The 12,725-nt window shown below is 37.9% G+C and overlaps 1 long non-coding RNA gene across 1 annotated transcript in view; it reads right to left on the reverse strand.

Annotated features, from left to right (window-relative positions):
• The window catches only part of LOC149216072 (uncharacterized), a 154,586-nt gene extending 146,816 nt beyond the window's left edge, over positions 1–7,770 (reverse strand). Inside the window, exon 1 of the long non-coding RNA XR_016250529.1 lies at positions 7,134–7,770. This is a non-coding gene — a long non-coding RNA (uncharacterized LOC149216072). The remainder of the gene's footprint in view (positions 1–7,133) is intronic.
• Positions 7,771–12,725: the final 4,955 nt, after the last annotated feature.

The raw sequence follows: 12,725 nt of genomic DNA on the forward strand, positions 1-12,725 counted from the left end.
TTTAGATAAAGAGTAAATGACAGGATGTGAATCCTTATAATAGGTTTTGTATAAATGTATGTGCTTTGTAATGTAATAAACAAGCTTTTTCATAGAGTATTCAGTGTTTCTCAATGTTTTCTATCATGTTGGTACAATTCACAGAGCTTACACATCTAAATGTTAGTGGATGTCGTCAGATAGAGGAGCTGCTAGGTGTGGAATATTTGACTTCTTTGGAGTTGTTGATTGTCAGTGGTTGTGAGAATATAATACGCATACCAGGGCTGGGGCAGTTCACAAAGCTTATAACATTAGATGTTGGGGAATGCCGTGAGATACGAGACCTTTCAGGTGTGGAATGCTTGATTTCTTTGGAATGGTTGAAAGTTAGTGGATGTGAGAAGCTCGGGAGCATACCAGCATTAGAGCAACTCATAAAGCTTATAAATATAAATGTTGTTATCAAATGAGAGTTTATATCAAATTCAAATTTCTCTTATTTGTCACCAACAATCTGCAAAGATAGGGCCAAGTAGATTCATTAGTTTTGAATGTCCTATATTTTAGTTCTATTTGTGTAAGACAATTTGAGATATTTGTAAACAAATTTTGATGTTTTTTCAAGATATTTTAGTTTAGAATTTGTATAAATACTTCATAGTTTGAAGTAATAAAGGTTGATTGTTGAATATAATTTCCTCTGCGAATTGTAATTTTCCAGTTGCTGGAAGCATCCATAATACAAGGACATTCTTCACAGGATTCATGTGGTGTAAGAAATGGTGATGTTTTTCTTCAGTTTATGTGTTTAATCATTGTCTCCTTTCTCAATCATTTTTGAAAAGCTTAATTACATAACAAAAACTGTGATGAATAAGATATGTTATACATAACACCTTATTCTAGTTGTTAGTAATTTATATGTTTTCTATGAAGTCAAATTGAGGAATCCTTCATTGCTCCTTAGTTTTTACTGAATATTACATTTCTTATGTTTCATAATCCATTTAAATTTCTGAAAGATCCAACTAGTGCAACCTAGCTTGCCCTACGAAACTCCTTCAAAATTTGATGCAGATCCATTTAATATTTAGACTCCATAGCCCAATGGAATTATAACAATTTAATCAATCAAGCAATCCAATAAAAGACAATCAATACAGTAATAACTAGCCTAAAATTTACACCAAAAATAGCTAAGTTTTACAGAGAGATCCCCCTCTGAAGCTAGCAAGGCTAGATCCCATCTTCCAAAGTGGTATTGATGTTGTCCAGTGTGTTTACTCCCTCAACCTCAAAAATACAAAACAACAACAGATTCCTAGCTTAGGTTGGATGTAGGTTTTAACCCTGTACATAAATTACTTGCATACGATTTCTAAACCACAAAAAATAAACAATGCGAGAGCATAACACATAAAACACATATACACAAATATTTTCCCCTGGATCCCAAAATTGGGACTACTAGCTTGATTTTTCATTATGTTCCTTTCAATGTTATAATACATATTTATACATGATGAAGCATCCAATACCATGGATCGAAAACCATGACGTCCAAAACCATGGACCGAAAACCATCGCGTCCAAAACCATGTGCGAAAAACATGCACAAAACCATAGGTAGGTCCACCCAACCTAATATAGGGTCCAAAACCAAAATTTTCTGGGGTGCTGCCCTAGACCCCATAGAGTGGGGTTACCTGCACCCCTCAAACCCCATATGACTCCCCCCGCTACGCAATCGGTGCAACGAAGGGGGTGCTTAGCCCCCCTTCTAACCCCCCGGTTAGCTACATGGGCTAGTCGTGGAAAGAATATAACACAACCCAACATTCTCCCACTTGTTGTTTTCTTTCCACAAGGGGCCACAAGAGAGCTTAGTCATTTATCCAGCCCTGCAACGCCCATTGTTTCTCTACACCAAGAGAAATTCTTAGAGCTTACAAATTTTTTCAATGCATCTGCAGTATTCTTCAAAATGTCCACCTTTACCAGCAACACCTTTTTGTCTTCTATCATATCCCTCACAAAGTGATACTGAACATCAATGTGCTTTGTCTTTGAATGATATGCAGGGTTATTTGCTAAGAAAATTGCACTTTGGTTGTCATGTCACAATCTATCCTTATAGCTCCCTATACCAACCCCATACTTGAATACAATCTCTGCAACCAAACTACTTCCTTGCTTGCAAGAGTGGCTGCAATGTATTCTACCTCTGTAGTTGATAGTGCCACTACAGATTGTTTCTTACTCATCCAACTGACTACACCTCCAAATAGGTTAAACACATACCCACTTGTAGATCTTCTCTGATCTAGATCGCCAACCCAGTCTGCATCAACAAAGCCACAAATATCTAACACTCTGTCCAATCCTGGTCTTCCTTGGTAGCACAAACCATAATCACTAGTTCCACACAAATACCTGAAAACCTGCTTCACAGCTGTCCAGTGCTCCTTCCCTGGTTTTGACATAAACCTGCTCAATACTCCCACTGCATGTGCACTGTCTGGTCGAGTACATACCGTCGCATACATCAAGCTACCGACTGCACTTGCATATGGAACATGGGACATGTCCTCTTCCTCTTCTTGTGTCTTGGTACACTGTTCAGCAGATAACTTTACACCTACAGGAATAGGAACCTTCACCAATTTACTATCCTACATATTAAACCTCTACAATATTGTCTCGACATACTTCCTCTGGTTTAACCAGAGCTTCCTCTTTGTCCGATCTCTTTTAATTTCCATGCTCAAAATATAGTTTGCAGCACCAAGATCTTTCATGTCGAATTTGGAGGACAAATGGGTCTTCAAATCCTGGATAATTTCTTTGTCATTTTCAACCAGCAACATATCATCCACATACAAGACGAGATAAATAACACGGTCACCAATTAATTTAAAATACACATAATGATCTGCTTTGCTTCTAGTGAAGCCAAGTACCCATATAAATGTATCAAATTTCTGATACCACATCCTTGGTCACTATTTTAACCCATATAGAGACTTCTTTAACTTGCATACCAGTTCTTTCTTACCCTTCACCACAAAGCCTTTAGGTTGCTTCATGTAGATCTCCTCTTCCAGATCCCTATGATGAAATGTTGTCTTCACATCCATCTGTTCTACCTCAAAATCAAAAGCAACAACAACATATAAAAGTAATCTAATAGAAGTTACCTTGGCAACAGGAGAAAAAATATCACCAAAATCAATTCCCGACACTTGGGAATAACCTTTTTCTACCAACCGAGCTTTGTATTTCTCCACCTTTCCTTTTGCATTTGTCTTCTTCTTGAACACCCATTTGCTGCCAATAGGTTTCCTTCCAGCTGGCAACTCCACCAGATCCTAAGCCTCATTTTTGTGTAAAGATGCCATTTCATCAACCATGGCCTCTTTCCAGAGTTTTCCATCCTCTGAATCTGCTACTTCCTTCACAATTCTGGGATCATCATCAGTAATAGATAAAGAAAAATTTGAACAGAAAGCAGATGGACTATACCTTTCTGGATGCCTTCTTTCTCGAACTGATCTTCTCACACCTGGAGTTTGTGGCTCTTCATCTTTTGATTCCTCCTCCGTTGTAGAGTCTGATTCTTCCTCCTTTAGCTCAAACTCTATCTTCTTAGGTTCCTTTGGTTGGACTTCATGTTTAATAAAAGCATTCACCTCCCTGAACACCACATCTCGGCTGTACACAACCTTCCTTGTTACTAGGTTCCAAAGCTTATAACCCTTTAAAACATCCTTATACCCAATAAAGATGCACTTTTCAGATTTACTATCCAACTTGGTTCGTTTCTCTTTTGGAACATGTACATATGCATCACATCCAAATACCCTCAGGTGTGAAAGAGATGGTTTCTTACCAGTCTTCACATCCATCTGTTCTACCTCAAAATCAAAAGCAGCAACAACATATAAAAGTAATCTAATAGAAGTTACCTTGGCAACAGGAGAAAAAATATCACCAAAATCAATTCCCGGCACTTGGGAATAACCTTTTTCTACCAACCGAGCTTTGTATTTCTCCACCTTTCCTTTTGCATTTGTCTTCTTCTTGAACACCCATTTGCTGCCAATAGGTTTCCTTCCAGCTGGCAACTCCACCAGATCCTAAGCCTCATTTTTGTGTAAAGATGCCATTTCATCAACCATGGCCTCTTTCCAGAGTTTTCCATCCTCTGAATCTGCTACTTCCTTCACAATTCTGGGATCATCATCAGTAATAGATAAAGAAAAATTTGAACAGAAAGCAGATGGACTATACCTTTCTGGCTGCCTTCTTTCTCGAACTGATCTTCTCACACCTGGAGTTTGTGGCTCTTCATCTTTTGATTCCTCCTCCGTTGTAGAGTCTGATTCTTCCTCCTTTAGCTCAAACTCTATCTTCTTAGGTTCCTTTGGTTGGACTTCATGTTTAATAAAATCATTCACCTCCCTGAACACCACATCTCGGCTGTACACAACCTTCCTTGTTACTAGGTTCCAAAGCTTATAACCCTTTAAAACATCCTTATACCCAATAAAGATGCACTTTTCAGATTTGCTATCCAACTTGGTTCGTTTCTCTTTTGGAACATGTACATATGCATCACATCCAAATACCCTCAGATGTGAAAGAGATGGTTTCTTACCAGTCCATATCTCTTGTGGAGTCTTATCCTCCAACGCTGATGAAGGTGATTTATTGGCTAGGTAACATGCTATCTCCACCGCCTCTGCCCAGAATTCCTGTCCTAACCCGACACCACTAAGCATGCTTCTTGCCCTTTCCATCAACGTCTTGTTCATTGTTTCTACAACTCCATTTTGTTGAGGTGTATATGGAGTATTCTTCTGCCATGCTATACCACACTTCTTACAGAATTCTTCAGATTCCTTACTGAAAAACTCTCCACCATTATCTGTCCTTGGCACCTTTATCTTCTTCTCTATCCAGTTTTCCACTAGAGCCTTAAATTCTTTAAACCTATCAAAGACTTCAGATTTCTTCTTAAGGAAATATATCCATGTATTTGTTGAGAAGTCATCTATAAATGATACATGGTACACATACTTACCCAGTGATGGAACCTTCACAAGTCCAAACACATCACTGTGCACAAGCTCTAATATTTGTTTCACCCTCTTACCACCAGAGGGGAAACTCACCTGATTCTGCTTCCCATATACACAATTTTCACAGAAATCAAAATCCAGAGAGCTATTACTCATACCTTCTACCATACCTTTACCATGAAGTATTCGAAGGCCCTTCTCTCCAATATGTCCAAGCCTTTCATGCCACAGCATGGTCTTCTCTCCAGAGACCACTAGATTTTCTGCTCCACTTTTAGGAGCCACAGAACTATTGCACCCATCAACAACAGTGCTACCTTGCAACTTGTACAAAGTTCCAATCTGAACTCCCCTGCATCAATACCATTGCTCTCCAAACCATCTTGCAAGTATCCATCTCAAACACTGTTTTTACACCTGCATCATCCAGCTTGCTTACAGAAATCATATTTCTGGCCAATGCAGGAATATGTAGAACACCACTCTTTATTAATAGATAAATGGTGACATGCATCTACATTCTGCACAATTGCTTAATTTATTTGATATTTTTAGAATCATCAGCTTCCTTGAAGGTTTGTCATAACCTCCCATTGCCTTTCATATGGATCTTCCTCCACCATCGTGATTTTTCATCCTAAAAATGAGATTTATATAATTACACTATAAGGTGTTCCCTTTTGAAAAGAATCCCTTCCCATGCCACCTGTATTGTCGTGAGTCATTGATCTAGGCGTTAGACGATTGAAACATTCACTACCGTCGGTACTAATTAGTTAATCAGAGATTGATATTAATAAGTTAATCAGTTATGAACAGTATTAGTCAATTATGAATTTAATCTGAATTGGTTTTAAAAAAATTCCAGTTTAATCTGAATTGGTTTAAAAAAATTGGATGAGTGGAGTAGAGCAGCTTCTTGGAGGATTATTTGTTGGGATCATATATCGTGAGCAATTCAGAGTGGAGTAGAGTGGCTTCTCGGAGGCTTCGATCGGCTCAAGAGGCGCAACAACGATATGAAAAGTTCCAACAATAAAAGGCTCACCACAGATGTTTTCCTGGCATTAGAAGCAAGCCCCCGAGAAGCGTGACATCATGGATGGATGAACTTCCCCTAAGTGAGACTGTACTTATTTATGAATTGTGATTTCTATGAAGCAATTCTTGATGTAGAAGCATATATTTAAGATATAATCTTCAGGAGACAAAAGAGACTTGTAATTGAGTTAACGGACAAAAATCGCTATGAAATGAATAAGGATTATGAAAATCTAGGAAGGTTGTTAGAGCCCATAAATTTCTATATGTAATTAGGAAAACCAAGTATTTACTAGCAAACTGTAAATTCAAAATTATTTGCAAAATACTAATGTCGACAAAATTAACTTGTGGAATTATTTTTGAACACATAAGAAATTGTTTAAACAGTTAATAATAACTAGTAAATCTTGAAAAGAAATAACACCGACCCAGATTTGTTCCTCACAGCCAATCATTGAATAACAACCATTCTCACCTGAGAATGGTTCTGGGATTAGCTGTTGAGGAAATTAGAGCATGAAATTCAGTGATAAAAGGGGTTTTTATATTCTAGAAATGAACGGAAAAGAAACAAAACACTGAAAGGGAACCCCTAGCAAGAGAAGCTCAAGAATTTGCAAATATATATATAGAAACAAAATCTTACTATGAAAGAACATCCACTCTACAAGTCGTAGAGGCCTTTCGTAAGTGCAATAGAACATAAATTAAAATAGCAACTGTCGAAACAGAAATTGTAGACTTAATTTCAAATAATAAATCTTGGAAACCCCAGAACTGGAAAAACGAGTAATCTGTTTCAATTAAGTAGTGTTCCCTTTTTACATCTAGATTATACAAACTAACATAATAAGCAATAATAGTAATACCCTGAATTCTAGTGAATTAGTAGTGGGGTTTATCGGTAATGGCTCAACAACATAGAAACGACAACTGATATCTAAAAAGCCTCTTCAAAAATAATCTTTCAGAGAACGAATTCCCTCATTATGGACAAACCCCAACTGGGAAAGAGTTTCAAAGCACCTGGAGTCTGGTTGCTTCGGTGCCCATGCAATGACGAGAGCCAAGGAGGTGGAAGGGAACTGGGTTATCCTGGAGTCTGAAGCCAAACCCTCGTCGTTAACCATGCACAAGAAAAGAACCCAGTCATTGAGGGAGATTTTCTTAAAAGAAGGCTATAACTTTCAGTGCCGGAAATATGCTCAAAGAGGAAGAAAATATACTCATCTATGACCCGGTCATTACCTTGAGAGATGGGGGAAGCCACGGCGGCCATACCTGCAACTGAGACAAGCAGGGTTGCGAGATTTAACAAATTGAAAACTTAGAAACGAAATAAATGCAAAACAAGAACTTGCATCACCTTAAACCTCGCATAAGAGAAGAGTCGAGCCACTGCCTAGACGTAAACAATAGGGAAGAAACCCTTTCTTCGGTCGGGGAAGGAAAAACACTGATATCAGGTCTACAAGAAGCTCGAATGAAACAAAGATTGCAGAGATAGGCGTCTCTGAGACCCAAGGATGGCAGAGCCAAGACCTCCTCGCGAGGGGAACTTGAATGAGAGGCAGGAGGCCAGACAAAATGTGGTAGTTACCCTAACCCACTGGAAATTCCTCCACATCGTCAGATGGCAGACCGTGAAATCTATGGTTTGCATAATGACAGGTGTTAACTGTTGAGGACTCGGAAGAATCATGAAGCGAGATAGATGGCTCAACAACACAGAAATGATAACTGATATCTAAACTGGGGCCTCCCTTGTTGGTAAAGGGAGAGATGACATTATTGGCCGCACCAATGTGGCCATTGCCACATGAACAATTTTGTACGATATTGCACTCAATAATATGTTTGTGCCTTTCCTCAAAGTCAACAGGGGCTTCCCTAGTTGGGATTCGAGAAAGAGGGGTTGATGTTATTGGCTCCGCCATGGTTTGATTCCCCAAGGGGTAGGTTCAATTCACATGGGCCATCTAGTCAGCACAAGGGGGAAAGGGGGTCATTTAGGACCTTGGAAACACTAGAAAAACTCAGGAAAAAACAGATATCTCCAATCACATTTTCTCATAGCATCCACCCCCAGTAAAGATTTAAAAAATTACATGTAGAACTATGAGATTTTATGATACTAGGGGTGTCCTTTGCCAATTTGATAATATGTGTCCCTCAAAGGCACCCTACAATTGATCGTAAGCCTTAAAAAACTACTATGGTTCAAACTTGTGCAAAATCCAAACACATATGCAAGTGTTATTCGAAATACTTACGGCATTTCCTTTACAACATTTGGTGAAAATGCTAGTTACTTCTATTTTTAACTAAAAGTCAATGAAAACCTGTGTGCACCATCTAACCTCACAACTTTAATTGATATTTCCATTTTTTTTTTCCACACAAATTTATATTTCCACATACTTGTGTTTAATAATTAACCAATTTCAATTTTTAACATTTTCTTCGCCTTGCTTACATATTTTCAAAGCTGTGATTTCGTCTCACCTCAAAAATTTGATTTATATTTCAACATCCTTGTATTTAGTGTCAAATACTCACAGTTTTCTCCGTCTTAGCATACATATTCTCAAAGACATGATTCCTTTCACACGACGCGTGCCTCTTCACTTAACCTATTTCATCAAATATATATGTAATATCTTTGTTTAATATTTCAAGTCACACTAGGGGTTGATTTTTTTCATTGACATTTAATGGAATTATAATTTTTTATTATTAATTTGGTGAGATTTCAACATTTTACATGGATTTACTAGGATGCCTTTGACATCAATCAATTTCTTATATATAGTTTTATGAATTTACCTAAAAGTAAGGATGAATTTTACTTTATTAAAGAAAACATAATTATGTTGTATTTTTAATTCTAATTTACGATTATGTGAATTGATTGATATAATTGAAATAATCCTTTAATTTATATTTTATTTCCTTAATTTTCTTAAAAATTATGATTTTGAAATGGTTTCATTAAATTATTTTTTATTGAATTAAAAAAATATATTTTGAAATGTTTATATAAATTTAAAGAGAAAAAAAAGCTAGTTATTATAAGAGGGGATTATCTCCAATTTCAAAAACCAAAATTATGTTCTTGTCTTGACGTATGCTAAAAAGAAAATGAACATTGTAACTAATTCTCATGAGCTTCAAAGTCAAACTGGGCATCATTGGGCTATTCCCAAAACACCTTGGGTCTAAAGATTGTGTAGCCTTTGCCATACTAGGAGTGTTGAAGATGAAAATCACTTCTCTTAGATTGTCCAACTCTTATATTAGTTCTAATTTTCAATTTTTTTGTCGCACTGCTAACCTTATTGACTTGTTAAGTTAGTAAAACAACCATGATCTAGAAATGTTTTTTTCCATTCTTTGGATCATAGACATAAAGTGTTAAAGAATCTCAATTAATTTCTTTTTTTAAAATGTCCAATAGACCATATTGGTCTGGTTGGTCTTAATGGATGTTAATCATCATCATCATCATTTTTTATTTTTATTTTTATTTTTAATTATTAAAATTTAAAACTTATTTTATTTTAGTTAAATATATGTAAAAGAATATTTTATTAAATACTTAATGATCTATAAAAAGTTATCAAAATATTTGATTAATTTTTCATTTTCTTACATGTTCAGAATCTCTTCCCTGGTGATTTTGACAATTTAGATGAATCTAAGTCTTGATTATTCACCAGAGACTTAGATTGGTACAAAGTCCTTAACTTGCCCACAAAGCCTTCACCGTAGCTTCCCCTGATACATTCAACAATACTGAATCTGAGACACACAATCGTATTGTGCTCTTTGCCTTCTAATCCAACTTCTTTCACTCTTCATTAGACACTCCCATTGGTTTAGTACCCGGATCTACCGCGATCCACTAATCTTTATCCACCAACAAATCCTCCATCTTGAGTTTCCACAACTCAAAACTCGAACCATTAAATTTCTCGATCTCTATCTTTCCACTGCTCGCCATCTACTTTCACCACCAGAATGGATCCCGCAGATCTCCCATTGAACAGGGTCTACCACAGGCCCGAGTGAAACCCCTCAGCAACAAAGGCATCCCCTTGAAGCCAAAACAACTCTGATACCAAATGTAGGTTTTAACCCCATACAGAGATTACCTGCATACAATTTCTAAACCATAGAAAATAAAAAATGCGAGAGCATAACACATAAAACACATATACACAGAGATTTTCCCCTGGATACCAAAATTGGGACTACCAGCTTGAGTTTTCATTATGTTCCTTTCAATGTTACAATACATATTTATACATGTTGAAGCATCCAATACCATGGATAGAAAACCATCGCGTCCAAAACCATGTGTGAAAAACATGCACAAAACCATAGGTAGGTCCACCCAACCTAATATAGGGTCCAAAACCAAAATTTTCTGGGGCGCTACCCCAAACCCCATAGAGAGGGGTTACCTGCACCCCTCAAACCCCTTGTGACTCCCCCCACTACATAATCAATGCAATGAAGGGGGGGCTCCGCCCCCCTTCTAATCCCCTGGTTAACTACGTGGGTTAGTTGTGGAAAGAATATAACACAACCCAACATGGGGTCATTGAGGTTATTGGTTTAAGGGTGGAGGTGTAGTAGCCTCTCGATTCCTTGTAATAGCAAGAGGGTGGAGATGGAATAGTAATTGGATTCCCTTGAATTAGTTGGTGGGTGGATATGGAATAGTCTCTGGACTCCTAGTTTTAATTAGAAGTATTGGTTAATTCCTTGAAAGCACTCCTCCTCAAGCTTTGAATTTGGTTCCGGTGTGATTGGTTGCAAGGAAGACTGCAATGCAGGCCAATTGAAGGTTTGGTGGAGAGTTAGAGCCTCAATATCAGTTTTCAGGTCCTTCATCATAATATAAGTGCTCAATATTTTTCTCTATGTGCAAGTGGATTCGATATGTATGCTTTCTATGCTATTAAAATGCCATTATGAATGTGTGAATATGGATAGAATATTTCATGTGTAATTTATGAGGAATGGTCTAAACTATTGTGTTTATTTTGAGCATGAAATAAGTCTTAATTTCTTGAACATAATGGATGTGTAAATCTTTGAGGTCTAATTAAGCCCTTGTATTAAAATGAATGGCGACTAAGAGAGAGATAGAGAGCGAGAGAGTTGTGGGAATAATCTTGAATAGTAAATTATTCTTGGCACTGGTAGAGATGGCCCATGCGACTAAGGGTTGTAACCATCACTTCAAATCCTGGCCCTCGACATGTTAAAACGAAGACCATTTGCACCCAAAGAAGAATCCCCAAATAAATTATGTCCCACAACATTCAAGTCACGAGACGGAAAATATTACAATATTTAATGAAAAATCGATAAGTCATGAGGGAAAGAGCATAGTGGGACACAAACTACCTAGCCCTTAACATGGACCCTTTAGTAGGGACAAGTGGCCCAAAATTAGGTGACATATGGCACTCCTCGAGGAGTCCACGTGGACATTATGACATCAACATGAAATGAAACTGATGTCACCCTGGCAGTTTCAAAAGAGGGACAGGGAGAAATGCCCGAGGTAAATAATTTCTGGGAGGCAAGAGCCTAGTGGTGTAGGTTTTAACCCCATACAGAAATTACCTGCATACGAATTCTAAAACACAGAAAATAAACAATGCGAGAGCATAACACATAAAACACATATACACAGGGATTTTCCCTTGGATCCCAAAAACTAGGACTACTAGCTTGATTTTTCATTATGTTCCTTTCAATGTTACAATACATATTTATACATGTCAAAGCATCCAATACCATGGACCAAAAACCATAGCGTCCAAACCCATAGACCAAAAACCATTGTGTCCAAAACTATGTGCAAAAACCATGCACAAAACCATAGGTAGGTCCACCCAACCTAATATAGGGTCCAAAAAAAAATTTCCCAGGGCACTACCCCAAACCCCATAAAGTGGGGCGACCCGCCCCCCTCAAACCACCTGTGACCCCCCCGCTGCATAATTAGCGTAACGAAGGGGGGGCTCACCCCCCCTCTAACCCCCCGATTAACTATATGGACTAGTTGTGGAAGGAATATAACACAACCCAACAAGTGGGACCCAGACTACATGGTCGATAAAGTGGACCTAGGCTGACATGGTGCCATATCCACGTGGTAGCTAGATTTGACCTTTTGGAGGGACCAAGTGGTAAAAAATTGGGTGACATGTGGCACACTCAGAGGTGACCACATGGATAGGATGATATCAACATGATAAGGATGTGACGTCACCCTGAGTTCACATCACCCCAATGATTTCAAGAGGAGCACAACAAGGATACCCCTGGAAATTTTATGTTCCATGGGACAAAGATATTCCCGACATATGATGGAAGTTGAGTTATTTCCAGACATGGAAGGACATGGCTAGGAGGATGATAGGGAAATTTATGTGGCCAAGAGGTAAAGTGGCGATTGTGGGGTCTGCACGTAACATGGTTATATGGACGGGAGACAACATGGTTCTTGAAGGGGAAAAACTATAAATGGGAGACAATTTCAATATATATATATATAGCGAGAGAGAGATAGATAGAGAGAAAGAGAGAGAGAGAGAG

Source organism: Pinus tabuliformis, chromosome 1_1 (assembly GCF_031772625.1).
Source record: "Pinus tabuliformis cultivar Carrire ecotype Pingquan chromosome 1_1, CPIR1, whole genome shotgun sequence".
NCBI lineage: Eukaryota > Viridiplantae > Streptophyta > Pinopsida > Pinales > Pinaceae > Pinus > Pinus tabuliformis.